Here is a 14,357-nt window from a genome sequence, read left to right as displayed (position 1 = left end):
CTTTTTTCTTCCCAAACTACGTTTATATATCTATACTCTCAAGTGGAGCACCTCCACTACTGATATTAATGATACCCGTATTGGGGTTCAACTATGATAATTGTGGACTGATCTACTTCAATATTATTTTACACTATTCTCTAATCCTGTGCTCACATTATATCCCTCCATTCCCTCTTCCCTGGTTTATGTATAAATATATAATGTAAGCTTTTGAGCAGAGCCCTGTTACCTCTATGTCTGTCTGTTATTACCCAGTCTTGTTCTATTAATGTTTTTTCCCAATTGTAAAGCACAATGGAATAGAATATGCTGGCACTATATAAGTAACTGATAACAAATAAATAAAATAAATTAATGCAAATAAAAAATATATAAACAATTCTATAATATTCAAAAAATCCCAAAGATCTTATATAAAATAAATCACAGTTGTTAGAATAGCATGTCTTTAATGCTACTCAACAACTAGAACCATCTCTTTGGGAATACAAGGCAACCACTTATTGCTTCCACCTTCAATCCAGTGGTAATTGATATCTATGGCTACATGTTTTTATCTGAAGCTTTATCAATATAAGTCAATATTGTGACATGCCTATGTCCCAATATTGACTATTGTGAGCAATACACGCTACCTTCATCACTGTGCACATAGGTGTTGTTCTCCCTGAAATGCTTTTTCAAAGGTTGGTGAGTACAGTACAGATGTGTCCGCAAACATCTTTCCTCAACAACGGGACTATTAGCCGCGCCACGTACTTTGCTATTAGGTGGTGCCATGTCTCCTGCCACATACTGTTTCACAAAACATGAATCTTATTCACTGATGCGACAAAATGACAACACACTGGTTATTGGCACTGCCATTGCATGCAGCTGCTGTGTGCTGCTCAGACACTAACCTAGGTAAGAGACAAAAGATGGTTATGAGTGATGGTTATGAGTGAGCTGAGCATTACGCTGCGTTGTACTTAATCTGCAAATTAATACCAAGTAATAATGATGACACAGTTAATATGCTTTAACTAGCATAACATAGCTAGCATAGCATAGCATAATGCTGCTGACATTCTCCCATCCGCATATTCATTGTCTGCAATTGTTATGTATCCACTATTTGCTTACAGAATTGTTGATTTTTGCACTACGCTGTGATACACTAAAATACGCCCTTGGTGAAGGCAAAGGTTTTAAAATTGGACGCTCTGTCATTTTCTCAGCTTTGTTATAGGCCCTTTTCATTTTCAGTTCCAATCCCAAAATAATATTTGTCCCTTACTTTGCAAAATGAGTTTTACAGGCCACAAATCATGACTTATTGATTTGCTTATCTTTTCACTTTACTTTTATTTGAGCTACTGTATTTGTACATTTTTAAGATCCATGTAATCCAATGTATTTAGCTGTGTTCCTATTGTTAATAACAGAGCTGTAGTTACAATATGCTTTGAGGCTGATAGAAGATGGTACTAATCTAACATTAAAAAGCTAGATGTGTTTCCTGTCATGAATTAGTGTTTTATTAAAAATTATGTCTGATGAATTTCCCGCATGCTCATTGGATGTTCAGAAAATATGAGAAGAAACGTTTCAAACTGTTTGGCAGAATGAGAAACAAAGCCACAAAAAGTATTAGAAGCCCCACTTCTTAAAACTTAATTTGGAGTGGTAGTTCTAAAAAATAAGAAGGAAAATGGCCGCTGTGGCATATTCCCAGTGATTTCAGCTGATGCTACGGAGATTCTTCGGAGAGATATGTATTAAACAATGGTAAAGCTTATGCGGTGTGGACCCCCCTGACCTGCACATCCTTCACCCATTATAGATAAGCCAATGGTTTCTAAACATGCATTTCTATGTCTACACATAAGCCACAGAATATAATTGTTCAGTGCCCCCAGGTCCTGCAGCTGCAGTGCAATATAGTTAACACAGGCTGTGGCTGCTTGCAAGTTGCATCACACACAATGGACACTTGAACAGAGTAAGGTAAGAAGCTGATAGGCATGTGGTGAAGTAGGCTGCCAATGATAGGGTATGTAAATGACACGCTGGGGACACACAGGGGAAATGTAGGGACGTAGGCTGTGGTGATGGGGCATGTCAGGGAGATGCTGGGGAAACACAGGGGGACATGTGGGGGAGCAGGCTGCCAGTGATGTGGCTTGTCAGGGAGATGCTGAGGGTACACACTAGACATGTGGGGAAGCAGGCTGCTGGTGATGGGGTATATCAGGGAGACACTGGGGGCACACAGGGGTACACATGGTGAAGCAGGTTTCTAGTGATGGGGCATGTCAGGGAGATGCTGAGGGCATACAGGGGAGCCCAAGGTGAAGCAGGTCTGGTGATGGGGCATGTCAGGGAGATGCTAAGGGAAACATGGGGGGCATGTGGGGAAGCAGACTGCTGGTGATATGGAATATCAGGGAGATGCTGGGGCAATTGGGAACACATACACTACATCACTGTATATCATACATAAAAGCTAATAAGGGGTCAATGAGACACCAAAGGAGGGTTCAGTGAGACAGCTAAGGAGAGTTCAGTGAGACAGCTACTGTAAGGAGGGTTACATGTGGGCAGTGAGAGAGAGGGTTACCTGGGATGAAAGATATTTTGTAGGAATATGTGATACATTAAGGTAATGTGAACACATGGTAAATAGCCTTACATCATATAATATTTATTATATCGTACTACATATTACTAGAGATGAGCGGGTCTGGTTCTCAGAGAACCGGACCCAGCCGAACATAGGGGATCCGAGTAGGATCCAAGTCAGGCTCGGGTTTTCCTGCCTAACTCAGAATCCAAAACGAGGCAAACATCATCCTCCTGCTGTCGGATTCTCGTGGGTTTTGGAATCTATAAAGGTCCCCGGTCATCAGAGCCATTTCACACCAGCTGTGGAGAGTGCTAGTGAATGGATGTGTTGTGCTCTGTCTGTCCATCAAGGGGATGCTGTGTCCTGCAGGGGTGCTCTGTTCTGTCAGTCTAGGGGTGCTCTGTCTGTCCCATCAAGGGGCTGATGTGTCTTCCAGGGGTGCTGTGTTCTGTCGGTCTAGGGTTGCTCTGGGTGCTCTGTCCATCTAGGGAATGCTATGTCTTCCTAGAGGTGCTCTGTTGGTCTAGGGGTTCTCTAGATGCTCTGTCCATCCATTAAGGAGCTACTGTGTCTTTCAGGTGTGCTCTGTCCATCTAGGAGTGCTCTGTCCATCCATGAAGGGTCTGATGTGTCCTTCAGGGGGTGCTCTGTCAGTCTAGGGGTGCTTTGCGTGCTCTGTCCAACTAAGGGTGCCCAGTGCAAAAAAAATAAAAGCTAATAATATAATATAAAAAAATATATTTCTTTTGGGCTGTACCCCAGTCTACTATATCATTTTTTTACTGTGATGCTGCCAGTCAGACCGCAGTGTAATATTCATACATGTATTGTGACACTGTAAGAGGTACCCCAATTTCATCCAAGTATTGTGACACTGTAAGTGGAACTGCAGTGTAATATTCATAGTTATACATGTATTGTGACACTGTAAGTGGTTCCCAAATTTCATCTAAGTATTGTGACACTGTAAGTGGAACCACAGTGTAATATACATACATGTATTGCGACACTATAAGTGGTAGTGCAGTGTAATATTCATAAATGTATTGTATCACTGTAAGTCAGGGGTCTTCAACCTTTTCCACAGTGTGGGCCACATTAAAAAAAATCAACAAACCCTGAGGGCCACTAAGCTATACGCCACACAGTAGCACAATCTTGATTCACCCAATTCACATTACACCACATAGTCATGTCCCTTATTCATGTATGACACACAGCAGTGCCCCTTTTACACAATGCCCAAATTTGTGCCCCTTATACACAATTCCCACAGTAGTAGTGCCCCTTACACATAATGCCCACAGCAGCAGTTCCCCTAATGCAATGCCCACTGTAGTGGCGCCCCCTATGCAGTGACCCCAATAGTGGTAGTGCTCCATATGCTGTGTCCCCAGTAGTGGTAGTGTAGTGCCCCTTATGCAGTGCCCACAGTGGTAATGCCTCTTATGTAGTGCCCCAGTAGTGGTAGTACCCCTTATTCAGTACCCCCAGTAGTGCTGCCCATTATGCAGTGCCCACAGTGGTAATGCCTCTTATTTACTGCCACCAGTAGTGGTAGTACTCCTTATTCAGTGCCCCCAATAGTGCTGCCCCTTATGTAGAGGCCACAGTGGTAATGCCCCTTATGCAGTGTCCCCAGTAGTGATAGTGCCCCTTACGTAGTGCCCCCAGGAGTGGTGCCCCTTATGCAGTGCCCCCTATGCAATGCCCCCATTAGTGGTGCCCCTGTATTAGTGCCCCCAGTAGTAATGCCCCCAGCACAAATGCCCCTAATAGAAATGCCCCCTAGTAGTACTGCCCCTAATAGTAATGCCCCCTAGTATTAGTGCCCCTAATAGTAATGCCCCCTAGTAGTAGTGCCCCCATTAGTGAAGCCGCTTACAAAAAAAATACTGCTACTTACCTTAAACCCTGCTCCCACATCTGCTGCCTCCGATCTGCCCAGCTGCTCTTCTGTCTGAACTATGGGAGAGATGTCATGATGTCTCTCCCATAGTGCATTGCACAATCTGCGGGAGCCAGAAGCCAGAGCTCAGGAGTGAGCTCCAGCCTCCGGGTGGCAGTGTAGGTAGGGAGCCGGGCGCCTGCTAGTAATAAAATCTCAGCAGGCGCCCGGCAAATGGAGCCTGTTGGCTGGCTGCGGGGAACAGCTTCCCCTGGTCAGCGGGCCACCCAACAGAGTTCCGCGGGCCATGGGTTGAAGACCCCTGCTGTAAGTGGTACCCCAATTTTATCCAAGTATTGTGGCACTGTAAGTAGTAGCACAGTGTAATATTCATACACATATTGTGACACTGTAGGTAGAACCATAGTGTAATATTCATATACATATTTTGACACTGTAAGTGGAACCAGTGTAATATTCATACAAGTATTGTGACACTGCAAGTGGTACCCCAGTTTCATCCAAGTATTGTGACACTGTAAAGTGAACTGCAGTTTAATATTCATCCAAGTATTGTGACACTGTAGGTGATACCATAGTGTAATATTCATATACATATTGTGACACTGTAAGTGGAACCGCAGTGTAATATTCATACATGTATTGTGACACTAAAAGTGATAGCGAAGTGTAATATTCATACAAGTATTGTGACACTGTAAGTGGTACCCCAATTTCATCCAAATATTGTGACACTGTAAGTGGTAGTGAAGTGTAATATTCATAAACATATTGTGACACTGTAGGTGGAACCACAGTGTAATATTCACACGTATTGTGACACTGTAAATGGTAGCGAAGTGTAATATTCATACAAGTATTGTGACACTGCAAGTGGTACCCCAATTTCATCCAAGTATTGTGACACTGTAAGTTGAACCACAGTGTAATATTCATCCAAGTATTGTGACACTGTAAGTGGTAGCACAGTGTAATATTATTCATACAAGTATTGTGACACTGTTGGTCAGTAATACCACACTGTAATATTCATAACAATATTGTGATGCAGTAGGCCATTGATACCACTGTGTAATATTTAAAATTGGAACAAACTGAAATGTGTGCTGTAACCCTACTTCGTTCGTGTTTGTTGATATGGGGAACAATCAGTTGAGAGGAGAGCAGGAACCACATACTAGTGCTGGAGCTGCTGCCAGTGCCACCAATCATGACGATACTAGTCCGTCTACGTCACATACTAAAGCCGATGCCCAATGGTATACAGGGCTTAAGTCAGTGCATCTAAAATCAAAGAAGCAATCTTTTACATTGGTAAAAGAAAAACATCAAAGGGAAAGTTAGCTGCAGAAAGACATAAAATTGGCAATAGGCCTTTCACCACATGAAGTGGCAAGGCTACGGCCTTGGCCTTTATTTATGACTGGTGGTTCTGCCTCTTATGATGATGTAAGCCCTTCTCCCTGTAGAAGTAAAAATAAAATAAAATCATTAAGGCATAGGAACCAACTGTGTGCTCTGAAAAGTCACAGATTCCTGTGGAGAGTCTAAGTGTGTTGGCAGGTGCCATGTGTGAGCCTGACCTTTCCAATACTGTACTTGAAGAGAAGCCTGCTTCCACCACTTGTGCATCCTATGCAAATGTGGAAATGAGCAGCACAAGTGAACATGCTGACATAAAACTCAAGGATAATTCTGTGGAAGTGCACCAGAATGAGGAGGATATTTGTGTAGCTGACACTAATAAGGATATTGATTATGAGGATTTTGATGATGAGGATGTTGTTTGTGTAAACCAGGCACCAGTGGAAACAGTTGTTGCCCATGATAAAGAAAAGCCCATTGTCATGCCTTGGCATAAGACAAAAAAATCGACTTCTTATGTGTGGAATCATTTCTACCCAAATCCAGACAACAATTGTCAAGGCATCTGTACTCATTGTAAAGCCAGAGTAAGTAGAGGTAGGGACCTTATCATCTAGGAACCTCTTCCCTGTTACGTCATTTGCAGCCAGTTCATAGAACATTTTTTGGAAAAATCAGAAACTGGTGCTAAAAAAATAACAACAGACAGTCTAGCATCAGTTAGTTCCCTTAGCTAGATCCAAGCACCTGCAATGTCCACCACCAACATCTTTGTCATCAATATCCTCTCTACTGATTGGAGGTAGTACTGCATCCAGGATAAGGCTAGGTGACTCCTCACTTATCCAGTTGCCACAGAAGAATCCTTGAGTGCTAGGCCTGCTGCTGCTGCTGGAGGTGGATCTGCATTCAAGAAAGGGACCAAGAAGACTACTAGTAGTAGTAGTTTAAAAAACAATTGACTGTTAAACAATCTTTTGATAGAGGAAGCAAGTATAACAGCTGTCACCCAGTTGCACAGCGGATCAATGACGCCATGATGGATGCGCTCCACAGTTGCTCATCATGGCATATGGTTGGCTACAGAGCATGCACAGTGCTATAAAAGTGCAATATCCATCAGCAATATCAATGTGCATGCACTCTTCATCAGCCACTTAGGCAGGAAATTTCCAGGTTGGCGGGCTTCCATAGAGATGCTTTCTCAATGCAAAATGACATGTCTTTCACTTGTCCTCGTAAAAAAGCTGATATTAGTGGAATAGCCTGCTGTATATATTTAATGGTTTTCTAAAGGAATATAAACATTGATATGTATAAATGTGACACAAATGAAGTGAAGACAGTAGCGGTATCTTCTTACAACCATTATATGACATGAGTTAGATCTTTCTAAACAAAGTTTAGCTGGAGCAACTGTTTATAACACATGACAGCAAGTTACAGGGAGTTGTGACACAAAGTTGCAGCTGGTATGAAAAGGCATCCCAAATATCAATAGATCTGTCGCCTCAAAGCACAATGGCAAAAAATAATCCAGTTGAAGACAATTATTTACAGGCATTGCAGATAATCTGGTCATGAGAAGAATGCTGGTCCATGTGTGGGTCATTTGTCCACCGCAGCAGATTTGCCTGATCTGTCCTATTTCCCAGGCACAGATGTGAAAACATTCAAATAAGATCCTGCTGCTCTGAGTTTGGGCAAAACTTCTGAATCGGCCCACGTGCGTCAGGCAGTTGCTTTGAGATGGATGTCTTCATCAACCCTTAATTCTCAAAAGTATTTGAATCTTATTGATGAGATGAAATTTCTGACTAATTTAATTAGATTAAGATGATTCAAGATTCAAGACAATATGAATCACAGGATAATCTAACTAAATTAAATAATGATATAGCAGGGAATACCTGTGGATCTGCTTAAGCACCTACACAGCATTAATACATGGTTAACTCCCTGCAAACAAGAGGGCTAGCATTAGACCTTCCTCTGCTACGGTTTGGTGTGTGTTAATCATCATCCCCATCTGTTTGCCGACTCCCCACAGACATGTCTTATGCTCCTCAGATTACAGCCAATCATGTTATTATATCATTAGAGATAATTGAGAATGAGGCTAAAAGGAGCTATGTTGCAGAACTAAGAGACAAGCCAGGTGCACCATCTTTCACTTTTATCTGTCGCAATTGTCAGCACTCAGACACCAGGAGACAAACAATCCCACTGGATCAATGTAGCCAAAACTGGTCAGTTCTAAGTAGAGTAATTAGCAGAAGATAATACATTCTGAGAAAGTAGCTGGAGATGCCTATATCCTTTATGCTGATAGACCATCTCTAGCTGTATTTGTTCATTCATCCTTTCATGGATGGAAGTTGAAATAGTAAGGAGAATATGGATTACTTCCATTACCTGTTATTTTACTTCTTTTATAAAAAAAACCCCATAATTGTACGGTGGGATAAAGACTATGTGTATTAACCTACCATTATTTATAATGGCCAAAGAGAGACACTTTAGATTTGTTATTAAAAATGGATCTTTGGACCCACTGTTTTCTTTATTTGTGATAAGTCCGCTGTGGTCACCCATTAAAATACACGTATAATAAAAAATCTAATATAGAGTCACTGAGATATCCAAGGTTCTTGTAAGAAGGCTAATTATTGTTTAAAATTTCTGTGCCAAAATGATTATGGACCTGATGCCATGCTAACTTTAAACATTGCTTTGTTACCTGTGAAATTATTTGACAAAATGTAACTGAAATGCAATAGAGAAAATAATGATACTATGTCTTCACCCCCTGTAGAATGCTATTAGTTATAATGCAATATTTACATCCTGATTTTTAATGAAAATATTCTAGCAAATGCTCAAAAGGACTTAAAAAAGTATTAAAAAGACTAGAAAGTTATTTTTAGTTACCTGTTTCTATATATTGCAGATATTGCTCTGTGAGAGTGAAATGCCCCTTATGTAATTATTCTACTTCATACCTGTTAAAGTAAATCGTTAAATATATTAACAATCTCCTAGTAAAGGTCAGTATGGTGTTCCTTCACACAATAAGGTGTATAAAAATAAGTGAGTTTGTTAAAAAGAGGATGGTTTTGTATACATACAGTAAGGAGAGGCGTTAATATTAAATTAGTAAAAGTTTTATGTTTTATTTGTATTGTTTGGTTTTCTTTTACAACAGGTTAATTGACATACAAGTTTTAATGGATGTGGAAATATTATAGTCATACCTTTGCAGAGTGAAGTTACTTTTGTTAATCTTTTATAAATATCCATAAAGTGGGACACCTATCCAAATTAATATAATTTAATGTCTGTATATAGTTCACATGTAAACTTGACACAAAAATATATATATATAAGGATCAGTCATTTCTGAAATTTCAACAGATCATATGAATCTAAGTTTCAAAAGACTCCTTGTATTTGTTTCCTCTTCCTCATCGATATTGAAGGGAGGAAGAGACCATAGGGGAAGCGACAGAAGGCTACATGTTTCCCAATGAGGTGATGTCCAGACATGCAAGAGGAAAGAAGACACTAAGGACCTCATTCAGAGTCGGTCGTTGCGGCCGCATGGTCGTAAGGTAAAAGGGGCCTGATATGCAAATGAAGTGCTCGCAAGTTGCGTCGTTAAGAGGGATCGTTAGGTGCATGAGCGAGGGGAGGATGCGGCCGTAAGACTAAAAATACGCCCCCTTCTCGTTCGCATTACACGTCATCTCCGGGAATATAAGGATTAATCGAGACCATCGGGAACCATCGGAGCTGGTCGTAGAGCTTAAGGTAGACCATATCCTCTCTTAAGCACTAAGATCTAGTCAGTGTAAAAACCTCCCATGTCACATGTGCCATGACACTACTTAGTTAATTATGCACTCCCATAAAATGCCGTTTGCATAGTCAGGCACGCCTGCGTTCGGATCTCCACTCCCCCGTTCACAAGCACCTTCCCCTGTTACCACCCTCAAACGCCTCATTCTGTCACTCAAACTAACGACCTGGCCAAGTTGAAGGAGAGAGCAATTTCTGATCGTAATAGCTAGTTTATGCATGCGCATTGCGAATTTTACACATGCGCAGTTTAGCGAACATCGGTGGCGTACGACCGAGCGGCCGCAACGACCAACTCTGAATGAGGTCCTAAATCCCAGCATTAGTACCAGTGTTTCCACGTACTATACCATTTTTTTCCAATTATGAGGAATTTGGAAATGTATAAATTGGGAAAAAAACGTGGCTGCAGTTGCGCTTCCAGTACTTCCAGCTGTGCATGTGCAGTTTAGTCATGATAATGTGAACCATAAGATGATTTGCAATGTATGCATCAGTCATATCACTCTAGTTTAGTTGCAGACTGATATAACAAAGGAAAGTACACATGACGGTTTAGAAATAAATGTATAATTGTATGTAGGTACTGCAGTGTTTTAGCTACATATTTTGACAGGCTATTTAATATGAAAAGTTTTTAATTTGAAACAAGAAAGTCCAGAATTTGCAAGTGGAAGCACTGACTAGCAGTATGAAGGATTGAATAGTCTGCTCCTAATGCACTGTTCTAGCCAATGTGTGTGTTAGTTATATTAGACAGATTAATTTTTTGAGACGTCTTGTCGTGGGGTTCAGATACAGTACTCACATTCTCAAGTCTTGTGTTACCACAATGCTGGATCAAGGGCAGTTTGTAACATGAATGCTGATTTCAGTATTATCTGTGTATCCTATGCATTTCATCTGTCACACTGCAGAATTCCTTTGGAAAAATATGTAAGGTTCTAAATAAAGAAAATTATTTTTAATTGTAATAAGATTATTAAGGCAACTGCAGATTTATAGGTGTATATCCACTGTCCCTTTTTTAGAATTCTCTCCATACAAACATGTTACCCTTCCATTTGGTGGATTGCAGTTTCAGATGGAAACACTCATATTGGAAAATATAAACTATGACTGCAAAGTTATATTACTATGAGTTTAGAATTACCCTCTTAAATGTAAATGTTTCTTTTAAACTGCATCTTAAATAACTCATGATAGATTGAATTTGAGATTATCTTTATTTAAATTTTCATAGCTATACTGTTTAATATTTTTATAACATTGATATAATTATTTCTATTAACTTGTTTTCCTGTATAGAGTACACCTGGTTAGCACAGAAGGTGCCATATTTGAAAGTGTGAGGAAGACATTATTTATTATTATTTATTAACAGTTTCTTATATAGCGCAGCAAATTCCGTTGCGCTTTACAATTTGAATCAACATTAACATTTTACTTGGTTGTAAAAGACATACATACATAAAAGACATACGTAAAAGACATACATAAAGGTAAGAGGGTAAGACATCACTACATTGTGAATGTTTCTTAATGCACAGTCTCCTTTCCCTGAAGATCATTTCATTTTTATATGTGTGGTCAATACAAGGAGAATTACTGTACCCTGCCTTTAAACAGTATTTCTGTATTTAATGAAACATAAGCCAGGATCTCCAGGTTTTTAAGCAATCCCTTTGTCCCTGAAAATTATAAGTCAGGCCCTCAATCAGCATGATATCTCTGACTGTCATAATCAACTATTTATATAATGAATGAGTGGGTTGTTTCCACATACACGGAATTACGGCTTTAGCTACATTGAGTAATTTAATACAAAGGGAAAAATTCATATACTCCATACATGATCATGAGGAGTGAAGACATACATCATTGTATCAAAGTTCATCAATGTCCAACCAAACAGGCAAGACATTGTCACAATGCCAATAATGTGCAATATATTTCTCATTTCTGAGAGGCAAAGTTGCTGGGAATATTTCATGCAGGTGTTCTATATCATCTTATTGGAAATTACATCTTCTTGTGTTCTAGTGCAAATAGATGTTTTGAGTGTGAAAAGGAATATTTCTTTTTATAGAGGACATGCTGAATACGGTCTGCATTTTTACAAATTTTAAAAATGCAGCAATATTTTACCAGCGGTTTTGTATCTTGCTGATTGACTAATATTCAAAAAATGCAGCAAAATCCCTGTTTAGATGACAAATTGATTTCCAGAGGTTTTCTATATTGACACAAAACAAGCCACCAGGTTTACCAAGCAGCACTTTTGAAAAATGGGCAAAATAATACATGCAACAGTGTTTTAGTTACCAGCAGGGCCGGACTGGCCATCTGGCAGTTCTGGCAAATGCCAGAAGGGCCGATGCCAAGATGGCCGGTCCGGCTGCTGAGATACCCATTACGCGTCCGTCACATATCTCCCTTCCTGAACCAAGGATAAAATAACATAGAAAAATCCCTCCCAAAATGGCCGCCAGAGAGAGAGGTGGGCTCTAGTGTCTGCCCGGCTTAGACGGAGCCATTGCTGCTCATGACAAGTTCATCCACCCCCTAGGGGTCACAAGAGCACCAATACCCCCACCACCAATACAGCCGTGCCCACCCCCCAATGATCACAACAGCCCCTCTCTCAGTGAGTGCCCCTCGCACAATCACAGGAGCACCCCCCGACTGAAGATCCCAGCAGCACCAACCTGCAGGTAGGAACCCTCTTGCAGTGCTCAGTTCTGTGTATATATATATATATATATATATATATACATATGTATATATATATATATATATAAATTTGTGTGTATTTATGCATATATGTGTGTGTGTATGTATATATGTTTCTGTGTGTCTATATATATATATATATATATATATATACATATATATATAATGTGTGTATATGTGTATATGTGTCTTGATAAAGGTCCATGCTGTAGGACCGAAACGTCGACATTATGTTGTGACACTATGCTGTTCCCATGTAATCTATGGATTGAATAAAGAACATTTTTTATGAAGTCTGGTGAGTGCGCCCCGGAGTTTTTACTCTACATATATCTGGATTTATGGGACTGAGTCCCATATGGGTTGGTCACCCCAGCGAGATGGTTTAAACATATTGTGAGTGCGGACCCATTTTGGATTTTATATATATATATATATATATATATATATATTTATATATATATATAGTGTGTGTGTATATATTATATGTGTGTGTATATATGTGTGTATGTGTATTTATGTATATATGTGTGTTTCTATATATATGTGTATATGTATGTAGTACTCACTCTAGGTCCGGGGCCGGGCAGGGCGTCAGACCCAGAAAAAGAGCACTTGTGCACACGCGCCTGAAAGGGGGCGTGATCAATGAAAAGGGGGCATGTCTTTATGATGCGTCCCATTTTCGTAACTCTTGAGGGCATGCCCGGCTCTTGCGGACATGCTGGGCAAGTGCTATGGTCAATGTGTATGGATGCCGGGCGCCCAGCATCCAGTTACCGGCAGTGGGCATGGTGCTCTCTGCCCTTTAGAAATAGAGAGGGGCGCATGGCGCCCCACTGAAACAGCCTAGCGGGAACGCTATATATGTATATATAAGTGTATAGTATACGTGTATGTATGTATATATATTTATATATATATATGTGTGTGTGTGTATATTTTTGAGGTAAAGATAACAGTTTTGGCACAAACGTAGGGATTTTTCCAGTGCTCGAAGTGTGCCGGTATGCAGCGGTATGACATACCGGCACTTCATTCGAGCACTAAAATATTTTTTTTATAGAGTTTCAGCTTCCACACACTTATAATAAATTATTTCACAGTCTGCAGGGCTGAGGTTGAGGGCAGAGGTGTGGCTTAAGCGCTGAGCGGGAAAGCTGTTACACACTTCGGAGCCCTGCTGTGCCGCCCACCCTTTCACCCTGCCAATGCTGATGCTCTGGAGCCCCGCTGGAATACCTTCCCACTCCCGGCAATGATGGCTTGTGGAGGCCGGATGTCCCATCCGCCCCCATCCCCGCCCGGTAAAGATGACTTGTGGAGCCTTGCTGTGCCGCCTGTCCCCAGCAATACTGATGCTCCGAGTCTGGAGCCATCCTGCTATGCCGCCCACCCACAGCAAGGCTGACATACGGAGCCCTACAATGTTGCCTGCCCCAAGCAAAGCTGATGCTGGTGCTTCCTGCTGCCGGGGTCTCTTAGTTACTGCTCCCCCCATCCTCCTTTCTGCTGCCACACTGCTCCATGCTGCCCTGCTCATCATGTCTCTGGATCCCACTCCACCCAACCACTATGACCTCTCAGTCAGATTGACTCAACTGGTGAGTAATCCCTTCAGTTTTTATTCCTGTACACCCCACCACCCTTGTGTACCCCACCACCCCTGCGTGCCTCACAAACATTGTGTTCCCCACCACCCATGGTGTTTGGGCACCCTAACTACAGTGTCTCCCACAGCTAATGGGCGCTTGATGGAGCAGCAATTAATTTGCTCCGTCAGGCGCCCATTAGCTTTGGCGCCGCACAGAAGAATTGAATTCCCCCTATGTATTTTATTTATTTTCTGTGGGGGCCTATGTGTTGTTTTTCCTATCATTG

Source organism: Taudactylus pleione, unplaced genomic scaffold (assembly GCF_031769625.1).
Source record: "Taudactylus pleione unplaced genomic scaffold, aTauple2 ptg000019l, whole genome shotgun sequence".
Classification (NCBI taxonomy): Eukaryota; Metazoa; Chordata; class Amphibia; order Anura; family Myobatrachidae; genus Taudactylus; species Taudactylus pleione.
This window is presented reverse-complemented; position numbering follows the sequence as displayed.